The 12579-nt window shown below is 37.4% G+C and overlaps 1 protein-coding gene across 1 annotated transcript in view; it reads right to left on the bottom strand.

Moving 5' to 3' along the window:
- LOC110159892 (VPS10 domain-containing receptor SorCS1) overlaps positions 1 to 12579 on the bottom strand; it is a 473381-nt gene that overhangs the window by 296621 nt on the left and 164181 nt on the right. The gene's annotated exons all lie outside the window — the stretch shown is intronic.

Below are 12579 nucleotides of genomic sequence, written 5' to 3'. Positions count from 1 at the left end.
TCATAGCATATTTCTGCTAAAATTCATACATTCTGGAAATAATCTCTCATGCATTATTTAAAATTCAGATTTGGCAAATGTATGCAAAATATTACTTGTCAAGAGCTCGAATGACACACACAAAGACAGCAGTCAACAGCAAGTGATTCAATCCATCATGGCAACGTCATATAGGTTCGACGTCTTGTACATCATCTTGAAGTTAGCCAACATCATGCTAAATAGATGTGTGGTGCTGTTTGAGTTGAGCTGAGTTTTTCTCCGACAGGGACTGTAGCCTGTCGAAAGTACTTTCAACTTTCTCAAACAAAACCTACTTTTCTTGTTAGACAAATACTCCACAAACAAGACTTGTTCTTTGTGGATTGTGAAGCAGCAAATAATTATCCATCTAAAGACACTTTTTAAACTTCCTAAATGTGTTTCTCAAAGTGTGTTTTAAGAGTAAACTCACAATATTAAAGGCTTTAGGAGAAGGAGCTGTCCGTGGTGCTGAACCAAATACTATTTAAGCACATTCAGAAGGAGGCAGTCTATTTACGCAAAAAACAAGCAAAGACTGCAGAGAGGGGTTCGTGTGTGTGTGTGTGTGCGTGTGTGTGTGTGTGTGTGTGTGTGCGTGTGTGTGTGTGTGTGTGTGTGTGTGTGTGTGTGTGTGTGTGTGTGTGTGTGTGTGTGCGTGTGTGTGTGTGTGTTGCGTGTGTGTGTGTGTGTGTGCGTGCGTGTGGTTTATCACACTGAATAAATACAAATTGTAACATAACTCTTTTACACTCTTTACATAAACCATGTTATTTCTGCTTACTCAATGAGAAGAGAATATATGCCTTTGCTTTTTTTCCCCTCTTTTTTTCTCTTAAATATACCAAACTATGCATAAACTTGGAGAAGCTAGCGGGTAACTGACAACTTTAATTCAACACTACAGTGACCTTAAATGTTAAGAGCCTTTAGAGCTTTTAAACATGTTATAGTTGTTTCCCCTCAGCACTTACTCATGGAAAGTTGTTGTACTTATTTTCAAAATGCCATTTTGCTACTTACTTCGTCCTCCAATTTTATTTTCTTAATCAGTGGTATGAGAATCTGTGTGGTTCTTTGTTGTGTTGATGTTTACAGCGATGTCGGCTCCCGTAGGGCAGGTTTTCTAACCTGGAAGTCAACAGACTTGTTTCTTGTATTAAATATTTTTAGATGAACACTGAGCTTTAAAATGTCCAAATTATAACATAACAATCCACAAGTGTCATAGATCATAACTATACTGCAGACACAAGCACAATATGTCGTTCTTTAAGTGTTTCTGATTTAATTTACCCTAATCAGCTGCAAATTGTCACTTTAACTGTACCAACAAATCAGCCTATGATGAAGATGTTGTTTTAGAGCATTTCTCAAATTCACAGATGATACCTGTCACTTTGCCATATGTCTGTCATGTTTGAATTGGCAACAATGTGTGCGACTGAGACGCCATCTTGAATGAACAGATTGTAAATATTTTATGTATGACAATGTATTTCCTTACATTACATTTTATTCATTACATTCGAATAGTGCCGCTTATTCAAAATCCAAATGTATTGACCTGATTTCTGATTGTCTGATGAACATTAACATGTGAAATATTTCTTGGTCAATGGACAATGGTTTTAAACGTGAGGAGCACTACGTAACCTTTTTGGCGGTGGGCCTGTCATCTGTTTGTTTCCATGGAGATGGTAGTGCACTACTGCAGAGTGTATTCTAGTAATAACATCTCCATGAAGACAAGCAGGTGGAGTACCTTCCATCAGATATATTGCATAGTGCACCTTTAAGAACTGATTGGCATTTTATTGGATGAAAATAGCTTCTCATAAAATTCTTTAAAACCATCTTATGTTACACAGGGCTGCCAGTGGTAATTTGAATCTGGCCTTTTATTTATTTATTTTTAAATTAGGACAATGTATATAGTCAATGTGTCAGTAAGCAGCTTCAACGGAAATATTCAGGAGTTAGTGCAAGTTTCATCTGTCATTCATCATCTAAAGCAGATTTCAAATAAAATATATATATATAAAATAAAAAAATATATATCAAAGAGATAACAACATTGCCTGACATTATAAAATCTAATAGACAAAACTGACTTTTATGGAGTTACAACAGTGATAGATCAAAATTACAAAATACATTTTAGTGTAGCAGTATATAACAATAACTTTCGACGTTTTGCCCCCTGCATTCAGGGCCTCAGATTTTCGATTCATCAAATTCAAGAACTCAATTCTATTAGACATACTATATATAGTGCTACAGATACTTTGAAAACAAGCACAAAATGCCTGAAAAGAACAGCGGTAGCATCGTAAACATATGAGTGTGACTTCCCAAAAACAAAGTGCTGGCTGTAAACTGAAGGTCGTCATGGTAACAGTGCAACGTGCTGAACAGGAATAGATAGAGTCAACACCTGGAGAGCGGGTGTGAGACTGAGAGCTGGAGTGCGCCAGTCTAGGGTGCTCGTGATGAAGTTGTAAAGTTATGATTTAAGAGAAACATACAATATGCTGGGGTGGGATTAGACTGGCTCAGAGGTTCTCAAACTGTGCTCCTCTGCATTTCAATGTGAATGACATTGTTTAAAGGGGTGTTGTCAACTTTTTGGAGTCATGCTAGTAATGTTCCCTCATCAAAAAAATGCCTGAAGTGGTTTTATGCATCATCCATGCATGTTTGAGTAATCTTGCGATCTCTTCCAGGCACAAGACTATCTACCTCCAGAACAAATGTATTTGCTTAAATCCCATATGTCATAACTACAGATGGAGTTTGATGCTAATTCTAAAGACCACTCATCATCAAGCTAGTCAAACATTTTGTAGGCAGTCCCCTGTATTTTTCTCCTATCCATGGGTTACAAAATGGAGAATAGGACTGTTGCCATCACGATTAACAATTTAGATTTATCTTTAAAATGGGAAAAAGACCCCAAATGTTGCATTTAACAGGAAGATGAATAGCTGTTAGTAATAGTGCTCACAAATCAAGATGGTTTTGACTTTGTACCAATCCATCAACTAGATTCATACATTCAAAGTGAGACTCCAAAACACCAGATAGCAACAGGCAATTTTTTTCTCTGTACATCTCTTTTGTTTGCAAAATCTATGTAATAGAATATGTAAAGAGAACTGGTTATTGAACTTGGTCTATCTACAGTTCAGCTTTCTTGCCCGATTTATGGGTTTCTATATGTGAGGGATATGTTTTAACTAGAAGCAGCTACCCCTCAATGCAAACATGTTCTTCTGATAGACAATCTACTGATCTTTATTGAACATAAAATCTGACATTTGCTAATGTAAATACTGTGTCTCTTTCATGTTGTACAGTCATACCCGCAGAATGGCACAGGCCCCTAGAGAGAAGGGACGCATTAAGACTATAACCTTTTCCATGAAGCCTCCAATGTGAGTGTCGGCGCTGACAAGAACTCGGTGGGAAGCATCAGAATGATCAACCACAGCCAGGCTTCTCCTGTCAAGATCTCACATAAACAAGACACATGCACAACCATGATGTTATGGCAGATTCAAGGTTCATAGCCTAACTGTGTTGATCTTCTAACATTAAAGAAGGGATATTATGCAACTTTGACTTTTTTGAGCTTTTTTCTACCATGTTATTCTACACGTTATTCCCTCATCAAAAACATGCATGAAGAGGTTTTAGATGTCTGCCATGAATGTTTGAGTAACTTTGCGATCTCTCCTGGGCACTATTAAAATCTTCCTTATGGTTAGAATTGTTATTGAAATAATATTAAATCATAAAACACATAAAACACCAACATGTATCTCCATACATGATATTTTGTTGATGTATAAGGATGTTTCTACTGACAGTAAAATCAATTGTCTACGTCCTCTACTCAAAGTAGAGCAACATGGGTTTTGGGGGGAGGTGTCTGAAGTGACTGGTGACAGATGAGTACTGCTGCTCTGACGCCCAGTGGGGGGCGCTGTTCAGATCTGTCACTGCCTCTGTGTCCTCCTACGCAGCTGCTCCACTCAGCACTGATGCAACTTTCTCTGCCACAAACTTTTCCCCTAGACAGGCCTTTAAAAGAGACATTTAACTCAACAATATTATTGCTCAGACAGTCACCGCCTCCGTCCACCCAAAACCATGCTCCGCACCACAGAAGACAGGGCTTTCTCCGCCACAGCCCCCAGTCTCTGACACGCCCTTCTCGATCACCTCAGGGCTCCACAGACAGTGGACTCTTTGAATACAATGTCTTCAAGTCTTTAGATGATTTTTTTCAACTTCACTATTATTATTTTGTCTATTTTTAACTTCATACTTTTAGGAATGCTTGGCAACCAATAAGTACATTATGAATAAAATGTATCAGGGCCAGTTAAGGGTCAATCATTGCCACTTGCAGTTTTATTTAATATTATTAGGGCCAAGCATGGGGCAAAGGTCCGGCAAGGGACTAATTAAAAGCATGTCTGGAACCTGGAAACTCGCAAAACAAAAAAACGCCCACAACAACAACAACAGGAAGTCAGCCATATTGGCTCAAACCTGAAAATGACAAAAGTATACTGTACAGATGTACGTCATACATCTGTACATTGTTGCTGCCAAAATAGGAGTGTTGATACAGCTATGGTTTAAAAGTCAAACTCTTCAAAACAAGAATTATTCAAAAAATAAAAACATCATGGCTCAGTGGCACACCCTCAAAATTCAAAATACATTATGGGTATAGGAGATGACCCTGTTGGTTTTTAAAACTTAAAAACTCCAATCTTGGTAGAGACATAGACCATATAAAGCCAAGTAAAAACATTATGGTGCGCAGTAAAAAGTACTGATTTCGATTTTTTATAGAATGTGTAGTGTGGGTGTGGCAATCCTTCAAAGCAGTGGCCAGTTTAAAAAGTATAAAAACATGCATATTTGACATGAAGTGGCAACCTCTAATATACAATTTATACAGCTACTTGCAACCCATGGTCACAAGAATTCTTGAGGGCTTTTATCGCCACAGCTTTAATTATTATTAGAATACACTCATAGACCACTATAGAAAATACTGTACCTGACTGAAGAATTACACACAGACACACAGTCAATAATAGAAAGTAAATGTTGAAAATCACAAGAGTTTTTTTTTTTTTTTAATCGTGTATATCGTGATCGACGGTATCATGATCAGTATTGAGAATCGAGTCTATTGCTTAATATCGAAATCGAGTTGTTGTTTTTTTCTCTCTCATTCAATCAATAGTTTATTAAGAATGACTAAGAAGAATACTTTATGGATAACTCTTAACAGCCAATTTTTCACACAATCCTGTGATAAGTCATAGAGCTCCTTTGTGTTTTTAAAGCCCATTAATATTTCATTATTACATACATATTTCACTGTTGCTCAAATTGCCACTCTTTTCTATCTACATATTACTAACTATAACTTACACTAAATGGATTCAAAATGTCACAGTTTTTGAAGGTAAGTCACCGGTCCACTGTTCACTAAAGACTTCCCTGTTGCCTTGGAGATTAAGTGCAACATGATAGTCCATAGAAAAAAAAAAAAGTGTTATGAATAAAACTGTAAAGCAAAACATATAAAAAAAGGTAACATCAAATCAAACGTGGATTTGATGAGAGGACCACCCACACAGCCTATCTAGTGTCTGTACATGATTTTTCTTTATGGAGATGACCAAAATGTGTCTTGCCACAGCTATATTATAAAAGGATTAAAAAGAGACTACTGTGTTCTGGCAAACCTCCACTCCAAAGTGCTTATGAATTCATTGTGGTGAATATTTGGATGCTAGGAATGCATTAGGAAAGTGAGGAATAACTTTGGCCATCATCAAATTAACTCGTTCTGCGTTTCTCGTTTTTAATCAATTAATCAATATAACTTTATTTGTCCCGAGGGGCAATTTAAGCTCCTGCGTTAAGGCAGTCTGAGGGGAATAACAGCCCTCAGGACAAAAGTGTTCCTCCCCTCTGTCTTGCAGCATCACACCTATGTCCAGGGAGAAACAGGTGAACTCAGAAGAGGTTTCCCTGTTGTGTCTCCAAAGTCTCACTCTCACTTCATTCCTTTGTTTACATTTTAAGAAAACAAAAATTAGGTACAGCGCTTTTTGTTTTATGCTGAAAAAACAGAACCCTGTATAAGATGCCAAGACTGAGTTCATGTCCTTACTGTACATATTTTTATAATTAAACCCATAATGACTAACAGTTACATATGCATAAACAGCCTGAGGACTCCCGCGCCTCTCTTGTCTTATTTCTACATTATTCTCTGTTGTATGTATTTTTACCCCTAATGTGCCGTTCAAACTGCTGTTATATGTGGCTCTAGTGGCCATGGCATTATGATTCATAATTAGAGCTGAATACTATCTGCCACAGAGCTGTGCAGCAATGTGGGCTGGCAAAGAAATGACAGTAAATGACTTTAAGGTGAACTATTAAGAGCATAAAGGGGCTTATCGCGATCCTTTTTTCTCACAGTGTTGACTCACACGTATTTATTTACACTGCGGTACAGATTGTACACAAATACTGCTTTACATAACTAATGCACGCTCAGAGTAAAGCCGAGGAAGGCCAGAATAAGGGCAATGTTATAATAGCACATAAATAGAAATGTTGTACGTTGCTTGATATGGTTTTGGGGAAGATGTTTTAGGTAGACTTTGTTGGTTGCATAAAACAGTATGCTTTTAAAAGGGGTCCGCATTTATTTTCTTTAGATTTCTACCATGTTATAACATTATTCCCTCATCCATGCATGTTTCAGTAATTTAGCAATCTCTCCAAGGCTCTATTCAAACCCTCCTTACAGTATGTCATCCATGCTCCCACACAATTGTTCATAAATATACAAAAGCATGATATAGGGCTGTCGCGATAACCACAAAAATGAATCAGCGAGGTACTAAGAGGCCCACCATGGTGCATGTTGGGCCACCACGAGCACTGCACACGACCAATGTGACCCGAACCAGAGTCCTGCATGGGTCCATTTCTGGAGACCCACACCCGCCGGACCTGTTAACATTCCACCCATTACCCGCCCATGCCCGTGATAAATCACACACAAATTAAAAACATTATGACTGAAGCATCCATCAGAATAGGCCTAAGAATTTAAAAGTTATGACTTCAAGAAATACAATCATGAAATGAACTGAAACGGTTACACTTTCTTCAGTACGCATACCAATTCACAGACGCTACTTGACTGTCATCACTTCACAGGCATTATTTACTGAGCAGAAGAAACACTGATCGAGATGCTGGACTTTTGCACCACACACACCACGGAGTGAAGACTAAGACTAAACCAGGACTAACCCAGGATTAACCCAGGAGTGATTCCAGGACTGGGGGGGGGGTTATCGCCGCATACCACGGTGTTGAGCCGCTATACTGCACCACAGGAGAATTTCCCTAACCGTGACAGCCCGGTGCGATGTGCAGTAGTTTCATTAGCGGGACACACATGGATTGTGTTGTGACAGTGCTCTGAAGGAGGAGTGATGTAGCAAAGGGAGGGGAGACAAAAGTGAAACTTATAAAGCATGTCAAGACATTATTGTTGGCAAATATAGCATTTTCAAAACAATAAAAAAAGGAAACATGGCGATAAATATGATATGCGTAAGCAGTTACTGCCCCACTTAAGTAAAATACTCCCTCTTCAATATCTGGTGTTTTGAGTCTGTTTTGAAATCTCTTCTGGAGTCACTTTAGAAGTCTCAGAGCTTTTATAGCCACTGCAGCATTGGGCCTGACTAGCAAACATGCCTGCAAATCTGCACCAACAGATCAGTCGTTTTTTTTGTATCATACCAAAATCATCAGATGGGCTAAAATTTAGTAATTTAGTTATGGGAGAGAACACACAACAAACTTGAATGCAAAATGCACAACTAAAGTAGAATGATTCATCAGCCGGTTTCACTTCATGGAAACTGTCTGACCTCATAGCATTAGAATGTGTTTGCTCGACGGTAGGTGGGTACTTATTTTATTTATCCAATCACTGCTATTTGGTCGTGACATATCTAATGAGCCATATCCCGTCGGAAGAAGGGCAATAACCTTTCCCCTTGATAAAATTCACCAAACATTCTCTTTGTTCTGGCTTTAAATCCTCGATCTCGGGAATGGTGGCCAACGCCAACATAGAATGTATGGCTCTTCGCAGATTGGCTGGTACCCGGAGTCGCACTTCCGGGGTTCTTGCAAACCATCTAGTTCTGGAGAGAAGTGAAGTTGAGAGGAGGCACTAGGTGGCACCAGCTTCGCTACAACTAAAGTTCAGAACTGTAACAAATTGCAATCATATAACAACTAAATTAATTCATTAATTTCTGATGTTTGAAGTGTATTGCCAAAAACAACGACAACGACGACAACAGTATATGCACACCTCAACAGCCTAGCCCCTGTCGCCCTACTAGTCCCTATGAATAAAACATGCCCTTTTCCTCAATCAACAATTGTCTTGAGAATGTATTTTCAGTGCATCCTCAAGTATAGATAAAACAATATAAGCATTCCTTATATTGTGACAGCAGTAAAATGGTATGTGCTCCTGGTCCATACTAATTGCATTTTAACTCAAAAGAAAAGACAGAGGCGTGCTATCAATTCACTTTCTTCTTCCACAAAGCTTTCTTCTACCAGTGTTAATTAAAATTTAAAGCAAGCGTCTGAAACATTGCAGCGAAGATTATCACCACGGATACATGTTTTTGCATTGATTCAACATGAGACAAAGTATTCACTGGTTTTCTCTCTTATGTCTCCAAAAAGAAAAACAAAACAATATGAAATCTTATTCATCGGTTTGTGAAAATATGTAATATACAAAGCAATAGTGGACATAGAGAAACAGTAAAGGTGCACTGTGTAACTTTCTGGTATACCATTGTAATTGTGTGCCAACTGCTCGTGTCAGATAATTTTGCCTGGAATGTTCCACAGTTTGGCATTAAACTTTTTTATGTGGGGCATGTGACTCCACCAGGCCAAGTTACAAGTCAGATCTGTGGAGAAGCAAACTTGGTCACAGTGAAAATTCATGTTTCCCAATTTATTTTGAAGCAGTTACAACACCTGATATTGAATAATTGCTAGATGGATAAATTGAATGCTATATTGTGTAACAAAATGATTACACTTCTAAAGGAGACAACAGGCGGCATACTCTCAACCCTAAAAAAAAAAAATGCACTTAAGGTCCCCAGCAACAAAACACTTCACAAAATTGATTTGGAAAGTGCAATGGCCTTAACAGCTCAAAATTATTATTGAAGAGGAAAGCAAGATGTGATTCACAATTAAGGAGTCATGGATAATTTACTTTCTTTTTCCTCAGTAACAATCATACCAGCAGTGTAAAATGTCTGCTACTTGCTTTTTTTTTTTTTTTTTGCTTTGCCTGGAATGTTCTATAGTATGTCCTTAAACATCTTGAAGTTATTTGTTAACTTACAGGTGTTTTTCTTATTAAAGCATACATTGCAAGTTGAACATGTAAATTGGCCCAGTGGCTCCATTTGCTTCTCTGCATGGAAATAGATATATTTAATGCCATACTCTGAAACATTCAAATAACATCACTAAGATATGTCAGTGGCGGAGTGGACTCTCAATTAGAAAATGTACATATAGCACCTTTAAAATTATGCCGATGCTGGTATTAGAGACCATGTCATTGTCATGTAGTAGAGCCCACGTAAAATATATAGACCCCTCTGGTATCAGAATAGTAAAATATGTTGGTATTATTATTGTTTTATATAGACCTGTCATCGTAATTACTATATCAACTGATCATTCAATATATAAAAGCTGGAACTATATATTTTGAGGCTTCATATTTACTGTTGTTAAAGTCTTTGTAAAAATTTGAAGATTTTGTGTATTTTTGTTGTAATGAGATAAGATTTGATCTGTTAATTTTTCAATAAGTGCCTTCTATGGGGTAATTCTGTTTTTTTTTGCTGCTCATGGTCTTTAATCAGACTGTATTTTATAATTATTATCGTATACGAGTATATACAGTAGCCAGGATGGTGCCACCTAGTGCCTCTGCTCAATTAAATTTCTCTCCAGCGACTAGGTCAAGAATCGCAATACACTAGATGGTTTGCAAGACCCCCAGACGTTGTAGATTGTGCATCGACCAATCAGTGAAGAGCTGTGAAGCCAAGACTGTGTTCTTTTTGTGGTACAGCACAACATTAAACAAAGCGGTTGAGATGGATGCAGACGAAGTCATACATTCTGCCTTGGCAATGATTCCTGAGATCAAAGATTTAAAGCCGGAACAAAGAGAATGTTGAGTGAATTTTATCAAGGGGAAAGACATTGCCCTTCTTCCTACGGGATTTGGGAAAAGCTTAATATACCAGTTAGCCCCTTTACCGGCGGATTACATACGTCACAACCAAATAGCAGCGATTGGTTAAATGAAAAAAGTACCCGCCTACCATCAAGCGAACAAATCCTAATGCTGCGTTTCCACGAAGTGAAACCAGCTGATGAGTCAGGCTTGTATATCGTGACAGGCCTAGTTTTTATATCAATTCTGAAACTGAAGTAACAGGTAGCCAAGACCAAGGTGCACTCTTTGAGATTGGTTCACACATTAGTACGTATGTAGTATGTAGTTACTTGGGCTGGGTATCACAGGGTCCCACACAATTCGATACGATACTCAAAACATGGCTCACAATACGATATTATGGCGATACATGTGATAATCGATATATTGCACATGATACTCTGTTATAAATTGCATTGAAAATGTTGTTAAATCACTACTTGTGCAAAGTGAATATGAAATACATTTAATTAAATCTTCAAAACAGTGAATATCTCAGGTGCATAAATATATTTCCTTCCACTAAATAAGCAAAAATAAATAAAGAAATAAAAATACTCCTGACGATATATACAGCAGTCCACTATAACGGTATTGTACAGTACTGTGTCACTAAATTCATCATTAGGGATGTAACAATAACCAAAATATCATAATATCGTATCATCAGTCTCACAATAATATCATGGACAACTACATAGATCGTGATCCTTTGTTCCGCTCTAAGCACTTTTAAATCTTTACTCTTCGATTATGACAGAACCAAATGCGTGCCAAGGCATTTTACAACAAAAATGCAGCATATTCACAATTTCATTAGCCTCCAAAAAATATCACAATAAATATCGTATCATGAGATGTATATCGTGAAAATATCCTACCAAGAGATTTTCATATCGTATTATTTTTAGTATTTCGATATTTTTGCACAGCCTTAGTAGTTACTGCCAACAAGAATTACATCAAACTCTTCAAATTACTACCAACTGCAATTTCGAGTAGCTGTACTAATATGTAAATTGTGTATGTTTTACCAGTGCCAGTCAATCACCAATTTGCCAAGGTAAACTGACAAAGAACATGCCATTTGACACGCCATGTTTTCAGCTTTTCAACTTAAAACTAAATTATTTGTAAAGTGCAGGAGGTAATGCGTTCTCCCTCTCCATCTCCCGCCTCTGTAATCTTGGTGCACGCATTGGAGGAAGGAAAGAGGCATTACAAGAATAGTCTGACCTCTTGAACAACCTTTAGCGGCTCACTCAAAAGTCCTACCCCCGATACTGAACCAGAGCAAGGTCAGATATTTATATTATTCTAGGATACAACAAATGCCCCTTTATTGAACAGGCTAAAAATGAATTATCATGTGAAATTATAGACCTAAATGTACAAGATGAATCACAATCGAATCAAAGTTGCAGCTCAAATCGACAAAATTTGCAAATCGGTTACCATTTTTCAAATACCAATTTCTTCCACAAACAAAATATTCTTCTTATTATGCATAAAACTGCTAACCCTGTAGCAATCTGCCATCTGTGCAAATATTCTTGGTTCATATTTCAGTCTTTGCTGTCAATTCTTCTGGACGCGTTTACAATGTGAACTTTCAGCAGAATCCTTCTAAATTATTAAAACATAAAATTCGCAAATCATCGAATAATTCTTGCACCCAGCAGAAAAAAATATGTGAAAAAAAAAAACAACACTGCATAACCACCACTGGATGAGTATGATGACAAATTCCATTTAATGCCCCCAAGTGATAAAAGAATAGAAAAACAGAAACAGAAACGGTTGTAATAAACTGAATTTGGTCAATGAAAACAGCAAAAACAAATTATTAAATTATTAAAAATCGATGGTAAAAACAAGCATATATACATTTTTTTTTTTCTAAATTAAATCATTTCTTTATGTGTAGACATGTTATCAATGTAGTTAATAATGATGAAACTCATTAAGGTCACGTATAAAGAAGCTTCTGGCTCGTGCACAGACAATGCCATTCCTCCGCAACAACGTGGGTAGCTGTTGGGTTTGCACGTTTAAACACTTAAAAATCGAAGTGTTGTTAGAAAGTTGACAACTTGCTGTCTACTTCATGTATAGTTTTGTGCTTGTGGTAATTACAGGCTATGTGC

Source organism: Boleophthalmus pectinirostris, unplaced genomic scaffold (genome assembly GCF_026225935.1).
Source record: "Boleophthalmus pectinirostris isolate CB_2022bp ecotype Guang Dong unplaced genomic scaffold, ASM2622593v1 HiC_scaffold_22, whole genome shotgun sequence".
Lineage (NCBI taxonomy): Eukaryota > Metazoa > Chordata > Actinopteri > Gobiiformes > Gobiidae > Boleophthalmus > Boleophthalmus pectinirostris.
The sequence above is the reverse complement of the archived record's forward strand: the minus strand, read 5'-3'. Positions and strand labels throughout refer to the sequence as shown.